We start from the raw sequence: 17,237 nt of genomic DNA on the forward strand, positions 1-17,237 counted from the left end.
ATCCGACCTAGGACAATCCTATCGTTCCTAAAGTCTACAGTAACGAATTTCACTCTTTCTTCCTTGAGGAAGTTATTAAAATCCTGGCACTCAACGTCGACATGGCATATGTGGTAGACCAAGCACACTTTATGTACGCAAACCTAGATCACGACAGCTTCTTCTTCTCTGCCTCCTTTAGAATCTTCTCGCTTTCCAGGATTATGGGGTACTCAACATCTAGCCTAGGGACCCACTCATCCTTTGAAATTCTGAACATGCGTAGGAAGCGAGCAAGGAATGCTTCCACCATCGCGGATCTACGGGTGTAGATGACGATCAACTCACCGCCGGTGATGGCTCTAACCTGGTACTCAGTGGCGATCATGGAGATTTGGGAGGCCATGGATTTTGGAGGTGGGTTAGGAGAAGTTGAACTGGTGTAATGTGAAAGGACGGGACGACTAGGAGCGAACTATTGTAAGGTAGAAGATGGGGACGAGTAGGGCGTGTGAACAGCGTGGGGTTGTTGGCTTGACCGGTGGATAAACGTCTGCATGCCCCCAAAGAGTTCTCGAGTACTATGCGGGACCCACTAGATGTCATGTCTACTAGACCCATATCGTAGGCCTGACGGTATAGCTTCTGCGTGTTCGCATGCCATGCCGACGCGTGGATGTAACTTCACTTAATTCCGTCAACCGTCGCACCTCCCACGACTTTTGCCTCCCTGGCGCGGTCGCGCCCTTTGAGACTTCGGACGGCTATAAATGAGCATTTTTTTGCCTATTCCACATGCATGATACTCCCTCTGGTCCTTTTTACTCCGCATAATACTTGTGTCAAGTCAAAGTTTGCAAAGTTTTTGACCAATTTTATACTAAAAATATCAATATCTACAATACCAAATATATATTTTATGAAACTATGTTTTATAATGAGTATAAACATACTAATTTGACATTGTGAATGTTGATACATTTTTCTATAAGTTTGGTCAAAGTAGAGTTACATTGACTTCAGACAAAACTTTTTTTTGAAAAGAAGACAAAACTTATATGCACAATGCACACTAGTTCCTCCGTCCAGGCGTGTGCCATGTCCTATCTAGTCATCACAACAAGGTTAGCTATTAGAGTACTCTTACCAAGCTAGACGGTGGAATAGTTTTCGTAGTCTGCAAAAGTACTCAATTAATGATCTCGTTCTTCACAAAAAAATGTGTTTACCAATGCATTATCGCATTGCATGCATGCATGAACACTAGTAGTAAATGACAAAGATTTTTACATGCACTAGCAAGATGCCCGTGCGTTGCATAGAACATCAAGATCTTGTGGAGGAAAGGGATGAACGAGGGAAGGCCTTATCTGCAAATGTTGAGAGGAGTGTGGGTAAATTGTCATAGTTTCCTTCCTATCTATTAGATATAGATCGGACGACCTATATTGCAGGATGGCAGGCACACCATCATCACCAACTCCGCTTTTTATGAGAGTCGAGATTAGTTAATATTCTCTTTAGGCTACTCATAGTAGAAAGTATCATATACTAGTATCCTGTGCATGATACTAGTGTATGATACGAGACTACCTTTATAGTGCCATGCATGACACAAAGTAGCATAGTATTTAACATGATACAGTATCTACCTATGTTACTCTAACCCCCCCTCTCTTCTTTAATTCTTTGCCACATTAGCATGTTTGCTATTCCCTGTGCATGATACCAGTACCACACCACTATGGCTAGCCTTAATCATTGCATGCAATAATTTAGTGCACCTTGAAATCTGAACGCCAGCTTGACTATCCTTCTCCCTCCGGCAGTCCCACCACTCCACCCTGTGTGGTAAAAATCTGCATGCATGACTCTCCTCCCCCAGCACTCGTCCAATCCGTTGTGACCAGCAATATTCCCACTCCTTCCCTTCCCCGTAATTTACTCCAACAAATATGCCCACGTAGTTGTTACGTTAATCACATGACATATCTTATGGGACACTGCTTCAGTTACTTAACCGCAGGTGCATTGGGTCACTGACATGTGGGCCCAACAGGCATCTGGCCCACTTGTCAGTGACGCAACTGCATATGCAGTTAAGTCAGTGAAGCTCAGTCCATATCTTACGTAGGTGTGCCATTGCTCGCTATAAATACTGCGCCTCCCATGGCATTCGGAAGAACGCTCATGTTCATCGCTATCTCCTCCCCCTCCCTCTCACTCGACCACCATGGCATCGCCCCTCCAAAGCCCTAGGCGTCCCTCGCTGCACCACATGGACGGTCACGCGTCGTCGTTCCATTCCTTGCCGCTACTAGTCGAGGAGGATGCATCGGTGTTCCGCTCCTCTCCATGATGTGTCGGTGTTCCCAGTCTCGCCAACACGCGCGCCGAAGGATGCATCAGCTCCCCATTACGAGGAGAATGCCACGCCGCCCGTTGAGCCCCCCGGCCTTGAGGATCTTTGGAAGAAATGGATGTCGCCTTGTGGGAAGCTTTGCCTCCGGCAAAGCGCACCAAAATAGAGGCGGAGAAGAAGGCCGAGGAAGAGAAGCGCGCCGCGAGGCATGATGCCTGGCAGGCCTATGTTGCGTCCGAGAGACTCGGGCAATTGGCGCTTTGGCACAAGGCTCATGCGAGGGCCGTGAGGGTGGCGAAGGACGCCCGTGCCAAAGCCCTGAGTGCAGTCGGGCCCAAGCACCTCATCTACGCTTGGCGGTACGTGGACCAGGTGCACGCTTCCAGCAAGGAGGAGTATCTGTTGGCGTCGGATCACCACACCGATGAGATCGCGCTCGCCCGCCGGCAAGCCACCAATCAGCACCTCACGAGTAACGAGGCTGAGGAAGAGGCGTTGTGTCAGCACGCTGGGAAAAGGCCGCGCACCAGGGCACTCGTGGTGCGCCGCAAGCGCTCCCGCGAGTGTCGTGGCTTTTATTAGGAATATAATTAAGTTTCGTAAGGCGATCTCATTAGTTTTGGGATGCAAATGATAAATCCGAACGTTCGAGAATTATTAGTGCCCTTAATTAAGTATGTAAAAGGAAAATTTTGGAAACCTTCTATATCCGTACGCATTTTGTAAGTATGTGCATATAGCACAAACATTACTATATACTATCGCACTACACATCTCTCTCTATATATGTTTGCAGACTGTGCTACTACTATTACTTATGTACGTGCAAATGCACATTTTAACATTACGATGCCGTTTTTGTAAAAGTAGAAAAACAACACTAGTCAAGCTTGTGAAATGATTCAATGCAAGACAAATGCAAAAATGCCCGTTTGATTGTTTACTTTTAGCTTCCTTCTCTATGGTTATTTCTCTATCGTACTTTGTACGGAGTGTCTCACTGGTCGGGAAGGCATGCAAATTCCCAAACCACTTCCTACACCCTATATCGAACTTTTTGCCTAACAAGTTGTGCCCTGCAATTGGAATTCCAACTTGAGTACTACTACTAGGAGTACCAGGGGCCAGTTCTTTTAGGCTTCTAGATTAGTAATCCATAACTACTACCTTCGTCCTGGTTTATTGGTCCCCATTGTAATATGTGTCAAATTTTGACCATAAATTTAACTAATGAAATGTTTATGCATGTCACATGCACTAACATTTTATCAGTTAAATCTTTGGTCAAAATTTAGCACAAATTACAATGGTGACGAACAAACCAGGATGGAGGTACTAGTAGTTTAGAAGCCCAAATAAATGAGTGAGGCGCCTTATGTTACTCTCCACTGTGACTAGTCTGATGGGAAAAGCTAGGGAAGAGACGGCTTATTTTTTAAGCCGCCAAAAGAACTGGCCCTAGGAGTACTAGCTAGGGATACTAGGAGTGGTAGCTAGGGATTGAGTGTGCGAGATGAACCGGAGAAAGTAAACGCAGAGAGATGAAATGCAAAAAAGACGGAGGGATGTGATGGTTGCTTGTCCGTTTATTTTACCAGGCCACTTATTACTGGGAGTTGTGGGGTTTTGGGATATGACGGCTTTACTGCCGCGCCACGAGCGGGGTGAGACTCCCATGAAGCACCGCCCTCTACACTAGTACTACATCGATCGTGTTTCATTAGTCCCCCATTGAATTTGACTGAAGATTTAACTAACAAAATGTTAGTGCATGTCAACAAAAACTATATCGTTGGATTCGTATTTGAACATAGTTTTCAATGATATAATTTTAGGTGACATGCATGAGCATTTATCGTACTATATATAATGTTAGTTAAATGTATGGTCATATTAATCTATAGTAAGGCGCCCATGCATTGCACGGAACAGTAAAATGCATTGATCGGGAGTTGTTTATTTTGACAAAGGATGTGGGGGTCATCTCATGTGTAACGGGTATCGATAGGTCTCTTCGGATATTATTTCATCTCTAGAGCTCACAAACATCCGGGTGAAATAGATTAAAAAAGTATCTTTTACAAACAAAAGTGTTCAACTGTTCAACCTGCATCCAAAACTTGTGAAGAAATAACACTTATTGTGCTTTGCGAGAAATGATCTTTAAGAATTAGTTTTTGAGTATCGATTGTTATACATGTTGGCTACAGATGACATGGCACTTTCTCATAGTCAACAGTTGGCTATACTATTAAGTATTAACCATGCTCTTATACACCTAGATGGAGGGATTAAATTAGGATGACTTGGAAGGGGGCAGAGGAGATGTAAGAAATGGTTCATCATAAGTCTTTCACCAGTACTGTAGTAAAAATTCTCAGTTAATCTCTTAAATGGCAAGTTAGAACTCCAATGGAGCAAAAGCATACATGGAATATTCTAGACTAAACCATAAATGATACACTTTTATTCAAGCGCGATACTCTAATAGAGCAAGGTCATGCATGGAAGGTTCTATGCTATATAAATAAGAAGTCTCCACATGCTTAGACAACGGATTATATTGAGTGAAGACTAATGATGAACATTTAACTTGGTAATGCATATGTCCAGGTGAACCTCCTTAGAGTCCCTGTGCACCATCCTGGGGGGAAATCATACCATGCGTTTTCCATGTCCACATCAGCGGGAATGTTGCAGCTCGGCACATTCCCAGTCAGCGTGATGGAGTTGGTTTGGGCGCCCACGTACCTCTGAGGGGTAGTAACAGTGAGCACGCACCCATACATTGGCCTCGTGTCAGTGTCAGTGTCAGCGGCGTTGCCCCTGACGCACACTATAGAGACGAGGTGGTGGCCTGCGCGGGCCTCGCCGGTGCCCATGATCAAGAGGAAGACGTCGCCGTCCTCCTCCGAGACTAACAGGTGGCGGTGATCCTCTAGTGACTCCGGCACGGCGAACGGGTAGCACGTCTCGTACTTGATGTTCACCGCCGCGGGCCAGTAGTGATTGACGGATGCGTGCGTGAGGTGATCCATGAGGCTCGTCGGCAAGCCCCAAAACGGCGGTGGGCACTCATAGCAGTAGACGCAGGGCTCCTTGGAGGCATCGACCAGGCCGTCCATGAAACGGGAGTGGGTGTAGGGGACGTTGCGCTAGTTGAATATATGAGCAAGTTATTGCGAGATTTAATTTGAATAAGCACAAAATAAATCATGATGGCTATAATAGAGATTAAACTAATCATGTGGGCTAGCGTAGTAGATGAACAAAGCGAATCTAGGACACAGACTAGAAACATGAATTCTACCACGATTTCGAACAGGAAGGACAGAAACACATACGGTGCAACGGGAGAAGCACCGTTGGCATTGAGGTTGTCGCCCATGTCGTTGAGGAAGAGGTTGCCGAGGTCGGGGAAGAAGTCGTCATCGGTGAAGTCATCGCTGCCAGCAGTCGCGTGAGTGCGCTCCCCAAATTTCAATAGTGCTCGCCGAATGGAGCGCGGGAGGGAGTGGTTGTAGGGGACGTTGCGACCATCGAATGGAGCTCAGGATTAGCACACGAAGCACTAGATGGTGCTCCTCCCTAGTCTCTATCTCTACTCTTATATCGATCTCTACTACTCTTTTCTTCTTATAATAACAATAAAATAGTAAAAAAACCGAGTTGGTGATGATGGTGTGCGTGCCATCTTGTAATATAGACCGTCCGATCTATATCTGACAGATAGAAAGCAAACTATGACAACTTTACAAAAGATACGCGCACCTCTCTCCACATTTACAGATAAGGCCTTGCCTCGTTCATCCTTATCTCCCACAACCTCATTGCTGAGCAATTAAAAAAGGAAGTCTCTGGAACAATTTGGCATGGTGGCCGCTGCCGGCGCCGTCCATCCCCATGCCTCCGCCCAGTCCGACCATCAGTCACCACCACGCCCCACTCCTCCTCGCCTTATCTCTCATCTTTCTCGAGATATCATTTTTCGATGAAATTCTTGAGATGCCATTTTCCGATAAAATTCTCGAGATATCATTAGTTTTTACACATGGGATTACTCCTGCATGGGTCAATCACAACATCTGTTTTGTACAAAAATGCATCTTGACATTTCGTACAATGCATGGGCATCTTGCTAGTTTTTTGCATATAATTCCAAACACCACGTAGACACAGTATTTGACCATTTTACAACTATGTTAGAATCATTATTAGTGGTCAGCCGGTGCAAGTTATAGCCCCGGGTGTTTTAACCTTTTTTTAGTAATGATATCTGGTGATTGTTCGCCACGAGCTCAATCCTGGTGAATCCCACGTAACCATCAGATTTCCATCCGATGTTGTCTTGTTTTTAAGCCATAGTATTTGACAAAACCTCTACCCTCACACACGTACTATAACTGCGTCACGGGCGTTTGCTACTGCCATGTCTCCCAGCGAACGTTTGCTGGGGATTGGAGTTAGCACCGATGGCGGTTCGTAGTCGTTCCACGCTCGGGCATTGAAGTTTGTAACTATTTTAGATTAGAATATACTACTCCTCTGGTGCTAGTAGTAGAGCAGAGTCCTACTCCACTACTCTATATGGAAACTAGGGCATAGTAGTAGGTACTGTAGGGAGTACTAGTACTGTGATCACTCAAGCGAGTTATCTAGCATCGATATGACCCTACACTGCTGGTATGTGTCTCGTAAGTCAAGCAGCATGTTGTAGTCATCATCACTTGTCCAATTCCCGCAGCACATATTCGCTTCTCCATCTTTGTCCACACATAATCGTCCAATCTTCCATCCCCGCTAAGGCACCTCCCCCCCTCTTCCGAAACCCAAGCACTAACAATGGCATAACCGAGCAGCGTCTGCCAAAAGAGTGGCTGGAATTCGCTCCCCACAGAGGCAAACAAGCTCATTGTTTCGTGTGTGGACAATCTCAGTACCATGCCGCTCGCCCCGTGCTCATCGGGGTTGTACCATTTACTCAAAGTCCTAAGGCTGGAGCTTTTTAAGCCAACTCCTTGCTTGTTGATGCCGCCTGATCTCCAGAAACAGCGTGTCACATAGCATAACGATCATAGGGTGGCGACTGGCAAGCATCAACCCCCTTGACTGCGATCTGATCCCCGTCACCCTCAACTACATTAACGGTATGTAGTGGGTCGGCATGAACACGTCTTGGATGGTGCTCGTCGACGGTCGCGGCAGCTGGATGCTCGTGGAGGTCTACACCCGGCAATTGACCCCCCTTCCTTCGATTAACACTGCACTGCTTTGGCACCGCGGCCCAGAATACTCGGAATCTTACAATAGCCAACATGATACCAAGTTTGATTTGCTCAAGGTTGTAATCTGCCAAGTTCCCACAAGATCTGTGAATAATTGTGTTCTTCAACCGCGGTCTCGCCTATCTGATAGGTCATCGCGGTAAGTGGATAAATTTGCACGTCCATCGCAGGATCATACATCCTCCATGGTTCTCTGATGCCATTGAACACAAAGGCTTCATTTATGTTGTCGACTCCTTCTATGGCTGGACGTATTGCTGGCCTACTCCAGTCATCGCTACAAACGGCTATTACAACAGTATGTTACATTCCTATGATATCATGATGGCTTACTTATATTACTATCAACATTTACTGAAAAAATATTCATGCTCATAACATGCTGTTCTTAAGATTGACTACAGTAAGAGCCCATTTTTATTTGACTCCAACTTGATATGATGTTGCAGGCCGCCTGGTGTCCCTACCCTTCCTAATCCCATAACATTTCAAAGAAAAGCGGCATGGCAGTTGCAGGTGGTTCCTGGCTCGATCAGACGAGGGCGAACGATTGATGACCGCTCGCATGTACCAGACATGTTGTTTCGCGGAATACAATCACAGACACTGCAAGGTCTTTGAGTAGGATCTCAGCTTCTCTGGGCCTTTAGGAATTTTTGACTGGAGGTTGGTAAATAGCCTTAGTACATGCTCTCTGTTTATAGGACTGAAATATCCGATTAACCAGGATATAACCGACGGCAGGGATCATGATGGCAGCGCGGTTTCGTTCATCAGGCAAAATTGTGTGTACACAGCGTACCATGTGTCTCTGCATGCACCATACCTTGATATGTGCCGCCACGCTCTGTGGCCCAAAGTAGGAGAGAGGGTCGCAAGCATCAGATTTTGACCTGCTAGCTCGAGTTTCCCCCGTCAGGCGCCCATCTGGGTCAAGCCGTCAGCTAATCTCCATAGCTTAATAAATAGTAACATCTAACTGAGACAGCTAGTTAGATGCATACACTTGGTGTAGTAGGATCTTTATTTAGTTAGATGAGTACACTTGTTCTTTTTTGGTAGCCCTTTCGTAATGATGGTTGATGTTTGGTTTGGAAGAGAGAGTTGCATGTTTACTCTTCCGGCCTGCTTACTGCTTTCGTTGCACACCCATCCCTGGTTGTTGCTGCTGTTTTCAATGTACAATCAGTAGTATATTTCGTTTGTTGGTTGAATAAATGTGTTGTTAGAACGACAAACACAATGTTTTGGAAGTCGTTGCACGGTCCGATCCTTTAGTGCCCCATACCATACGTAACGCATAGTATTTTTGGTACGGAACACATTTTCCACTTGTCGATAACATGCAACCCACTAATGAAGGCCTAATAGAGGAGCCCATAATTAACTGGAAGCGAGGCTATCACATGAATCTGGTCCAGGTACATGCTCATGGTCCCCTAAACATAAATAATTAAATAAATAAAGCTAAATGCTCATGCACCAATTCTTTAACTTCACGAATTGAAAAGTCAAATTTTAACAGGAGGATATTATTTCCTATGATGGTGTTGTTACATTCAGTCGATATTATTCTTAGGCAAAGATAGTGAGCAATCTTCTTTCTCCCACCATTTTCTTCCTGCAACCAGCGGACCCATGCAAATCGTAGTCAACGTCGTAAACAGTTTCAGTCCATTTTTATTTTTCAATAAGAATGTCCAACCCAGCCCAACACATTGGCGACAGCACTTTATCCTCCGCCTTGGTGTGCTTGCTGTGGCGCCGCCGTCCGGCCCTGTCAACATAGTGAATCGGGAGAGGACTGTAGTTGTGAGTATGACAGTACGGACCCACCAAGTCCACTCCCGAACACAAGCAAGCGCCTCTTTTACTACTCAGATGCATCCCTCATTTTTTTACTCTAATCCACCCTGCTAATATCTGGGACCCACATCATTTTCAACGCATAGTCAATTAACGACAGAACTGCACAACTTTTTTTGAGGATTTGTTTGGAGGAGCAGGCTATAAACTGGGTTGTGCGGTCTCTGTGGCCCGTCTAACAACATGACCAACCCAGTAGTTTTTTCTTTGGGAAAATTGCTAGTCCACTATTTCTTTTTGAAGAATACCCAAGCTAGGCCTATTTGTTTTCTCCGACTTACTGGGCTGCAAATCTTTCAACACAAGGAGGGATGCATTCCGGCTTGGCCAAAGCATATGGTCAGTATATCTTAAAAGTAATATCAAAGGGATTGCAAATTCCAAAAAAATATAGCAAATGGGCAATTAGTTTCTTTTTTGTTTTTATTCTTCACTTATATTTTATATTTCATTGGATTTTAACATGACATAGTACTAATTTATTTTAAAATTTGTTTTAGTATGGCTACTATTTTTTGGATTAAGAATATTTTGTTCCCTAGCAAAAAATTGTGAATTTTTAAAATTTCGCACATTTTTAATTCAATTTTTTAACCCTGGTACTGACTAGAAAATGGGCAGCAATTCTAAAAATGGAAAATGGGCTGCAATAAATTCCATATGAATTAGCAAATGAGTAAAAATCATAAAAATAATAGCAAATGGGTTGTACATGCCACAGATTTTGAGGCTGACTTGTTTACGCAAGGTTTTGTCAGTCAACACACGATTCTAGCAGCAGTAACTGTTGGATGTCCATCCAACGACCGATGTGCTTCTTCAATCTCTGATCTTCCTGCTCCAACCACCTAAACCAGCGCTGGTGGGACTCCTTGCTAACTCCTCTTGTGGCCCGCTATGATGCCGTGCAGGCTTCACCGGCCCACCCTACTCCCTCCGCTGTCCTGGCCACACGCAATCAACTGCCTCCTTATTACGCGAAAAAAATGATTCCTCCCACTGACATCTGGGTCGCACCGGTTCGGAGGCTGGCCTATGGGCCTACTAAGTTGACGCGAACACAGGGCTTTGTCAACTTAGTCAACAAACGATTCTAGGAGTAGTGACTGTTGGATTCGAATCGAACGGTCCTGCTGCTTCTTCAATCGCTGCTCTTCTTGCACCAGCCACCCAAACCAGCGCCAGCGAGACCGCCTGCTCCTGCCTCCCGTGGCCGGCTGTGCTGCCGCGGAGGCCTCACCGCCCCTACTACTCCCACCGCTGGCCAGGCCCTGCGGCGACGGCAGCCTCACACCGCAGCCGAACCAGTGAACCCTCGTACTCCTCTCCACGTAGGCATCCACTACCGCGTCTTCCCCAGCTCCGCGTCGTCCCCTTCCTAGGCCTCGCAGTCGTCCACCGCCTTGGTGTTCTCGGCGCGGCATGGTTAATGTGACCAAGGAACGACTTCCATCAGAAGAGTATTGTACGTGGAGAGGCTGGTAGCTGGGTCCACGGCCGCAGCAAGTGCCTCCTTATTACGCGGAAAATAATGATTCCTCCACCTGACAGCAAGGACCCAACGGACGAGCCACCGTATTTCATGAAAAAAACGTTTGCCCCCTGACTCCTGGGACGCACCAGCTACATCTTCGCATGCAACGAAGTGCCTCCTTATCCTCCCTGACAGTCGGGACCCACCTGGTCGAAGCGTACGTAGCGTTGTCATTCTGGTCGCGAACATGTACGTACATACTGGTCGATCGGTCTGTCTGCAGGCTGTAGCGATGACCCATGGATGAGTAAAGAAGGGCACGTGTCATAGTAGAGGCACGCACATAGCATGTACACGTACGTACAGCCAGGGTCCAAGAAAGTAAATACGGCCACGTACGTACATACGGGTGGGGTCTTGAACGCCTACTCGCGCATGCATATGGCCAGGGCTCATGTACATAGCTAGGTCGGAACGGAGAAAATGTGTCATCGTGTTCATCGAGAGGCAACAGAATGCATCGTGTTCATCGGGAGCCAACCGGCTTGGACGGAACAACCGATCAAAACGAGGCCTGGCGTACCGTAGAACGGAGGAAACGACCTTCTGTTCGACCGGCCACGGTCGAAACGGGATCTTGTTCATCGGGAGGGATCTGGAGTACCGCAAAATTGAGGAAACAGACTTCTCTTGGACCTCCTACGGTCGAAATGGGGTCTTGTTGATCGGGAGGGTGTGGCGTACCGCAAAACGGAGGAAACAGACTTGTGTTGGAGCGCTACGGTTGAAACGGGGGTCCTGTTCATCGGGAGGGGTGTGGCGTACCTCAAAACGGGACTCCACAGGCTATTGTTCATCTCCACCGTCGACCTCCTCCAGCCTCTGTGGGTTACTTTTCATCCACCATCGACCTCCTCGAGCCTCCACCTGCGACTGTTCATCCACGGGCTCCTGTTCATCCGGTCTCCACCGCTCCTCCACCGGTTATTGTTCAACCAACCCTCTCCATGGGGTCCTGTTCAACCACCCTTCCATGGGGTCGTCCTGTACATCCAGCCCTCCACGGGGTCCTGTTCATCCACCCCCAACCGGCTTGATCGATCGGGTTCCTCTTCATCCAATGGCAACGGCCTCTACTACCACGGGGGCCTGTTCATCTAACCCCCCACTGGGAACTGTTCATCCAACCCCCCCCCCAACAATGCTCACTGTTCATCAAGAGGCGGTAGGTTCAATCGGCTTCAGTTAGCAGCAGTAGGAAGGAATCGCTCGATCGGGTTCAGTTAACAGCCAGGGATCGATCACTCGGGTTCAGTAACGCGTAGCCTGTATTGCAATCGCTCGGGTTCAGTTAGAGTGCAACTCCTCACACACATGCGCGTACGTGTACGAGAGAAATGCACAAACCTCCATGCATCGCTCGGCCCCGACCACCCACCGTAACCAGGAACTCCCCGATATTTTCCTTGCCCTCGCTTCTACCACAATTTTTTCCATCATGGACGGCCCAAAGAATGTCATGCAGCTGCATCTCTGGCCCGCCCAGGACGAAAAGCCCGTTTTTGTCATGTTTTTTGTCACAGAAGTAGGAGCCCACCACATCTATGATGATACCGGGTTTTGTCACAATTATCGTCATAGAAGTGTCATAAGCATGGTAAAAAAATTGTTTGACATAAAATGTCACGGATGTGTCTTTTTTTTGTAGTGTAAGCTTAAGTATGATTATGTTAAATCTTTTATGAATACTGATGCTTTTCAAAATTTTAGCACTAAATATGGACTTGACTCTGAGATAGTAGCCTCCTTTTGTGAATCATTTGCTACTCATGTTGATCTCCCTAAGGAGAAGTGGTTTAAATATCACCCATCTATTAAAGAAGAAATTAAAGAACTGATACTAGCTAAAAAGGAAACTATTATTTATAATGTTGATCCAGTTGTTCCTACTGCTTATATTGAAAAACCACCTTTCCCTGTTAGGATCAAGGAACATGCTAAAGTTCAATTCTGGCCAACAAAAGTTATATTAGAACATCTAAACCTGATGAAAAAATCAAAGTAGAACCTAGTGTTGCTATGGTTAAGGATCTCCTGGAAGAAAATATAGATGAGCATGTTATTTACTTCTGTGAAGAAGCTGCTAGAATTGCCAAACCCAATAAAACGGATAAACATAGTGTCGGCGTTTTGGGAACGGAGGTCCCCAGACTTGCCTGCCTGCGGCCCATAGCGTGGCTCCCCCAGCGGCCCTGTACGTCCACTCCTCACTGGCAAACACTCAAGACCCTCGCGAGGGGCCAAGCCTCGCGAGGCGGATGATGGAAGACCTCCTTATGGGCGGCCTCACTAGGCTGGCTCGCGAGGGGCGGAGAGATCAAGGCAAGGGACACCTCGCGAGGTTTCTGTGATGCAAGCCATGACGACCGGAGCCAGGCGGGCGCCAGCGCGCGCAGTGTCCTCGTTTCCTCTTTGGTGCTAAGGAGGCAAGCGCAGGCGAGGAGTTTTGAGGCATCAAGTAAAGGTTTCCATACCAGTGCAACAAGACCAAGACCGCAGGCCACGCTGCTCATGGCACGCGAGCTCCTATGCTACCGCCCGGTCGACGACCTCTATGAGGACTGGTTGGACCACATCACCGAGCTCGTCAGCGTCGCGGGGGGCTCTCCTGCACCATCCCTCTCACTGCCTCGCCTGCCCCCGGCTGCGGGCGACGTGGCTCACGGAGCGCCTCCGCCCCCTCCGCAACAAGATGACGCCCTCGCGCCAAGACGCGCGGCTCACGGAGCGCCTCCGCCTCCTCCGCGTCAGGACGGCGTCCTTGTTCCAAGATGTGCGGTCCCACAGCATGATCCACCGTGTTGTGTGCACGCGCACGAAGAAAGAAGCTGCCAAGAGGTTCCCCGTCCGCAAGAAAACGCTCCACCGCTCCCCGCACCGCCACGTCAAGATCGCTTGCTACGGCAGGGCCATGCGCCACTTGCCATGGCGGCGCAGGGACACCAAGATCAAACTCCGCCCCCACGACGGGCCCCAGTGGCCACGGCAGGCTACCGCTCCTTCACTCCTGAACTGCGTAGCGTCGTCTGGCCAGGCAAGTTCAAGACAGATCTGCCTCCTCGCTACGACGGCACCCCTGATACGTCCATTTTGCATCATGCTTTTATATCAATATTTATTGCATTATGGACTGTTATTTCACTTTATGTCACAATACTTATGGCTATTCTCTCTTATTTTACAAGGTTTACATAAGGAGGGAGAATGCCGGCAGCTGGAATTATGGGCTGGAAAAGGAGCAAATATTAGATACCTATTCTGTGCAACTCCAAAAGTCCTGAAACTCCACGGAACATCTTAAAATAAGTAAAGAAAAATTCTCGCCAAAGGTGAAGGCCAGGGGGCCCACACCCTGCTCACAAGGATTGAAAGTGCATTATATCGACTAGAGGGGGGTGAATAGGCGATTTTTATGAAATTCTTCACTGAGGAATTTGCTGGTGAGGAAATTCCTTAGCGAAGAACTACTAGCAGCGGAATAAGTACTCAAAAGTAAACACAACAGAATACAAGCATAGTCATCATGATGAAATGAAGACAAGCACAGAGTACAGGAAGCGTAATCACAGGATAACTCAGGATGAAGACAAACAGACTGAAGAAATTGAACTGAGGAAATTGAGAAAGTCTTCAGTCAAAGTTTTCAAACACAGATATGAACAAGCATACAACACAGTTATGAGGAAATGAAAGAGTTGAGGAAATAGAACCAGTAAGCTCGGTGAAGACAATGATTTGGTAGACCAGTTCCAACTGCTGTCTCAGTTGTACGTCTGGTTGGAGTGGCTGAGTATTTAAACTCGAGGACACACAGTCCCGGACACCCAGTCAAGGACACTTAGTCCAAGACACCCAGTCCTCACCATATTCTCCTTGAACTAAGGTCAAACAAACCTCGTCCAATCACTCGTGGTAAGTCTTCGGGCGACTTCCAAACCTTCACAAACTTGGTCACTCGGCGATCCACAATTCCTCTTGGATGCTCTAGACCATGACGCCTAAACGTCTGGAAGAAGCACAGTAACAAGCATTGGATCCACTCAAGATCAATCTCTTCAGTGATGCTCAATCACTTGGGGTTCGTAGGTGTTTGGGTTTTGGGTTTTTGGTTTTTCCTCACTTGATGATTTTCGCTCAAAGTCCTCGGAGGATGGGTTGCTCTTAAATGACAAGTGTCAGTTTCTCTCGGAGCACCCAACCAGCTAGTGGTTGTGGGGGGTGGCTATTTATAGCCTAGGGAGCAGCCCAACATGATAAGACATAAATGCCCTTCAATGATATGACCGTTAGGTGGATAGATATTTTGGGACAGCTGGCGCATAGCACAGCAACAGTCGAAATTTTGAGTAGCAAAATCCTCAGGGCTATCATGTTCCTCACTGTGTAGGCAATCTGCACTGGCGAATTTCTAACTCTTCAGTCAGGACAAATTCCTCAGAGACCAGAAGAACTTCGTCTCTGTCACTGAAGAAATTGACTGAACTGTATGAGATTTCCAATGGCTTCACTCGAAGGGATTGGTAGGTGTAGGATTTTGAGTTGAGCATCACATAGAAAATTTTCCTTAGTATTTCCTCGACCCCCTTTAACAGTACGGTGTTTCCTATGACTCAAGAAAGAGAAAAACAAAACTATGAAAACGAAAGTCTTCAAGCTTCATATTCCTCGCATGAATATCAAGTCTTCACGGACACACCAATTTCTTCACTTTCAAAGTCTTCATGAAAGTCTTCAGAAATACCAAAATCTTCAGTCGAAGATATTCATTTTTAGGGGTGGACTTTTCCTGTAAATATCAAACTCCTCATAGACTTATAGACCTGTGTACACTCACACACGCATTAGTCCCTTAACCTATAAGTCTTCAATACACCAAAATCACTAAGGGGCACTAGATGCACTTACAATCTCCCCCTTTTTGGTGATTGATGACAATATAGGTTAAGTTTTCATCGGGGATAAACATATGAAGTGTAAATACTGATATTGAGGAATTTGATTGCAAGATATAGAAGAACTCCCCCTGAAGATGTGCATATTGAGGAATTTGCTTTTGAAGCAATGCACACTTGAAGAGTTGAATCATGGAGATCTCCCCCTATATCTTGTAATTCATACACGCATTAAACATATAATATGAAGAATTTGAAATGCATGATGAAATATGGTGCCTGATGAAATTCAGCATGCGTGCAATAATATTAACGAGGAATAAGCATGCAGAATAGTGCATCAAGAGTATCAGAGCATAGTGCATCAAAAGTATCAGAGCACCATCGGGTTTAAGATTACAACTCGATCCAATAAAGTTTCAGAAGAACGAGAGTTGTAACTTAGCAAAAAAAACGCCCATATAGTAGACCCGCTTGAAGACTAACTCATATTTCTCCCCCTTTGTCATCGAATGACCAAAAGGATCGAAAATGAGGACTAACGCCCCTGAAGATAATCATGTTGATGAAGGAGCGCCAGCGTTGTTGGGGTCGTTTGTTGATGTAGGGCCTGCCGCAGTGTCGTCCAAATCTTCATGTTCATCAGTGTCGCGCGATGAAGAATATGAGCTGGCCACCAGAGAAGGAACCTTGACCTTCCTGAATTTCTTCGGTGGAGGTGCAGACCAGTCAAAATCTTCATTAAGACCCATGTTCTTCAGATCTTCTTCACGATACAGATGTGACAGGATTGCCCAGGTGCGACCGAAGACTTGATGGAGGTAGTAGTGGTTTTTCTTCACTGCATTGTGTGTGGCAGTCATGTTGTGAAGAAGTGAACCAAACTGACGCTTAACCCATTTGTGATTTCGATCCACCTTCTGGTGAAGACTAAGCAGAAGTTCATGGTCAGTCATCACGCGTGGAGCAGTGGCTTGAGGAGTGGACTTAGGTGCATTGGCAGAGTCATGTGTGGCAGAGTCATCATTGGTGGAATAAGATGCAACTTTGCAAAACTGACCATCCAATGGACGAATGCCTTCATCAATTACAGTTGGTGCCTTGCCCTTTCCATCAACTGAGGAATATGTCTGCTTGAGGACTTCAATTGGGGGCAAGTAGCTGAGATGATTCTGGAAATTAGCTTTGTAGTTGAGTGAAGACCTTGTCCTGAGGAATCTCACGATCCAAGGTGCATAAGGCTTCGGCTCAAATGGAGACAGTGCAACATTGGCCATAGTCCTCATGAAGAAATCTTGATAATTGACAGGAATGCCATG

The sequence above is a fragment of the Triticum dicoccoides genome, chromosome 6A, assembly GCF_002162155.2.
Source record: "Triticum dicoccoides isolate Atlit2015 ecotype Zavitan chromosome 6A, WEW_v2.0, whole genome shotgun sequence".
NCBI lineage: Eukaryota > Viridiplantae > Streptophyta > Magnoliopsida > Poales > Poaceae > Triticum > Triticum dicoccoides.